Below are 3,940 nucleotides of genomic sequence, written 5' to 3' on the forward strand. Positions count from 1 at the left end.
GGATCATGAGTCTGCAACCAAGCTGGGTTATATAGTAAGTGTCAACATGGGGTAGGTGGAGCTAGGAGTGCGGGGAAGCATCTGCCTAGGGTGCTGGGTTGAGCAGAGTCATGGCAAACAGTGGGTACAGACAGGGGCGCAGATATCCTCTGAGCTTGCCTGTGGATTTGGGTTCTATACGCCTTCACACACCTAACACCTAACAATGCCTTCAAAACAGTCAGATGACCAACAAGCTATAATAGTTGCTGAGATCTTAACAGGAAACAGAGCTCAATGGCTGAGAAAACCCTAATTGATTCAATCGTGACGGTTGAGTCCTATTTCTTGTAGATGCCGAATGCTGTTGCCTTAGAATCAATTTCGTTTTTTATGATTCACCTCCAAATTGTCCCCAAGGCCATGGGAACTGGCCATACCACAGTTCCCGAGCATCTCAGCCCAGTCTAGAATAAGTCCTTAAGATTTCAGTCCACCCTTCCAGCGCCGGAAGGCCTCTCCTGGAGAGAGACGCTGCTCCTGGAGCCACATTGCTCACAAGCCCAGAGTGAGCTGAAGTGCCTAAAATTCCGCTAGTGACACTTTTACCAATGACTGGCAAATGCAGGGTGACATCCTCCTGTCCTGCTATGATCAGGGAAGCCCTGAGGTGCTGCCTGACTTGCACCCATACAGATACACACACACACACACACACACACACACACACACACACACGTGTGTACATATACTCACTTAAATAATAATAAATAAATAAATAGTAAGATAAATCATTTCAAAAATGCCCTGAAGTGTACTGTTCTTCTATGCATAACTGTATCTTTCTTTAATATTTCTTTGCATTCAGTAGTTACAATAGAAAAGGGATATTTTTTAACATGGGTCAGCTACCTAGATCTGTTTATTACTACAATTATTTTATTTATTTCCTGCATAAATTGAGGACAAAAAGAAAGATTGCAAAGCATTTAATCCTAGCTCACTTTCTGATAGTACAGGTTAGGAGCAATCTAATTTTATGCCAACAGGCATAAAAATATAGGCAAAGCCCCTGCCCACCGGGGGTGCAGGTGGACTGAGACCGGCCAGTCAGGACAGCTATCGCTAGTCTAGGTGGTGGGAGCATACCCTGGGTTTGTCCCATTGTCACAAATCTTTATTTTCTGTGTGACGTGCTTGTGTGGCAGACAGCATCCGCACGAGGCAGAGGACCTGTCAGAGCAACAGGTCACGCACAGACTCTTGGGAGCTTTGCGGTCACCGGGGGCCTGATGCACCAGTTTGGAAACTGAGGCAGGCAGTTGTGAGGAGCAGGGAAGCAGGAATAACAGTTGACACCAGTGCCAAGCATAGTCTAGTCAAGTGATTCCTGCCCGGGCTCTGGGATTCCCCATAGCTTCTTTGCAGCACTCAGTTTTCAAAAGTCACATCTGAGATCGTCCAATTTTCTGAATATTTCCCAAGTCGATCTGAGTTCAGATAAAGATATAATAAGAAAAGAAAACTGTAAAACAATATTTTTCATAAGCCCAGATGCAAAAATTCCCAATAAAATAATAGCAAAGACAATCTGAGAATGCCTAAAAGGAATTATGTATTACCATCAAATGGGATTTACCCCAGATCTGAAAGGCTTGTTCACCATTTGAAAATCAATTACTATAATCCATCCTCTCAACAGACTGGAGATGATACATTTGTTATAACTGATGAAACCGTATTGACACACCCTTCACTTCTATAAAAATTACATTATCATATCAATGCATATAGAAAAAAGCATCTGGCAAAATGAAGTGCTTAATCACATTTTAAATATTAGTAAATGCAGAAAATCCCTCTTCTTCATAAAGAGTATCTACAAAAATTCAACAGCTAGCACACTGCCTAATGGGGAGAAGCAGGATATTTCCCGGCTAAGATGGAGAATGAGGGAAGACGTTCCCTCTCATCACGGTTCTTTAACACCTGTCTGGAAATCCTAGCTGAATAAGATTTAAAAGAGGAATAAAGGTAGACAGTTACTGGGCGTTGGTGGCACACACCTTTAATCCCAGCACTCGGGAGAGAGAGAGAGACAGGTGGATCTCTGTGAGTTCGAGGCCAGCCTGGTCTACAGAGCGAGTTCGAGGACAGCCTCCAAAGCCACAGAGAAACCGTGTCTCAAAAAACCAAAAAAAAAAAAGGTAGACAATTTATAAAATAAATAAAAAATAAAAGTGGACTTCTGAGATGACATGATTATTTGTATAGGAAATCCAAGTGAACTGGGGAAAAAAAATAAGCCTAGAACTAATGACATTATAGCAAATGGCATCCTTACATACTGAAGGTTTATAATATCTAGTGTTCATTGCTTTCTTGCATATGAGAAATGGTCAAGTAAAATCTGAAGTTAAAACAATTTGCCTGAATGGAATCACTAAATAACAGAGGAGACAAAGCTCCAATCAGACAATTGCCACCACCAAATGAAGCCTCTTGTTCCGGGAGTAAGTTGCATTTAATTAAGTTGTAATGCCGAAAGAGCCCCATGGAAACCCCCATAACTATTGCCAAGGCCATTGGCTGTTCTCCACAAACTGATGGTAAAGACAGCACCCACGTAATTCATTGACTATGGAGAAGTCAAGCTGATGCCTACCTAGAGCCTTCAGCCTTACTGACTAACGGCCATGGCGCTGGAAGCAACTCTGTGCACTTCCAGAGGATGAAGGTAAACACTCATCCAGGTGCAAATCCTTTGACCTACAATGGTGACCTGTCTGCAGGATATGCTAGCATGATAGTGGGCGCAAAATTGTGGGAGTGACCACCTACAACCTGATTGTGTTTAAGCACCACTCCACGAGATGGGACCAATATCTGATACTGCTTGGATGACCAAGACCCTGAGACTAGATAAGCCATGGGCCTAAGGGAAAACTACTATTATCGTTCTGCTAAAGGAGCATAGTAATAAGATGACTCCTAATGACATTTGATATACTCACAGATCATAGTCTTGCTCTTGGCCACTTGATCTCAAATCTGTATTATTTCTTTACCCCCATGCTTGTTTGTTTTCTTATGAGAGAGAAAGAAAGGGTGTTAATTTGGAAGGGTGGTGGGGTAAGGAGGTAGGGAGGATCTGGGAGGAGTTGGTGGTGGGGAAACTGTGATCAGAATATTTTTTGAAAACAATATATTTTCATAAAAAAACACATTTGCCAGGTGGTAATGGTGCATGTCTTCAATTCCAGTACTCAGGAGGCAGAGGCAGGTGGATCTCTGAGGTCAAGGGCAGTCTGGTCTACAGAGCGAGTTCCAGGACAGCAGGATTACACAAAGAGATGCCTAGTCTTGAAAAACAGCCAATTAAAAAATGCCATTTATTCTAGCACGTTTAAAGTAAATGAGTCTAACAAAATCTGAGGAAAGCTGGAAAACTGATGCAAAAAATCAGAGAAGAACTAAATGGAAGCCATCCCACACTCACAGATAAGAAGACCAATGTTGTCAAAACAGCAGACTGGGTAAGTAGACTCATTGTAATCTGTCAAGATTGCTGTAGTTTAGTGGATATCAACAAAGCAGTCCCAAAGTTTCCACAAAGAGGTCAAAAACGAAGTGTCTTTCATCTTCGTCTCAGAGAGCATTGTCAAAAAGGTCAATTTTGAGAGACTGCACTACATTTTTAATTTAACATAAAGCAGTTCTGATCAAGATAGGGAAAGGAAGGACAGGTTAATTGAACCAGCAAGCTCGGAAAGTTAAGTTGCAGTCAACTGACTTCAACAGATGCTGAAAGATAACACGGGCAAGGAAGGTGCCAGGCCACCCACCATCGCATGCAAAAGCAAACAATCAATGGGAATGCAGACCACAGCTCCATCCTTACGAAACTGACTGGAGACGGGTAGTCACCTCAGCGCGGAACACAAGACATAATCAACCGTGT

General features: G+C 42.5%; 1 long non-coding RNA gene across 1 annotated transcript; it reads right to left on the minus strand.

The window, feature by feature from the left end:
• Nucleotides 1–953: 953 nt before the first annotated feature.
• LOC121135724 lies at nt 954–3,125 on the minus strand. The gene is made up of 2 exons (XR_005872829.1): nt 2,994–3,125; nt 954–1,469 (listed from the first exon to the last, which is right to left on the minus strand). It is a non-coding gene; the product is annotated as an uncharacterized LOC121135724 (long non-coding RNA).
• Between the last annotated feature and the right edge of the window lie 815 nt (nt 3,126–3,940).

The sequence above is a fragment of the Mesocricetus auratus genome, unplaced genomic scaffold, assembly GCF_017639785.1.
Source record: "Mesocricetus auratus isolate SY011 unplaced genomic scaffold, BCM_Maur_2.0 Super-Scaffold_100041, whole genome shotgun sequence".
Classification (NCBI taxonomy): Eukaryota; Metazoa; Chordata; class Mammalia; order Rodentia; family Cricetidae; genus Mesocricetus; species Mesocricetus auratus.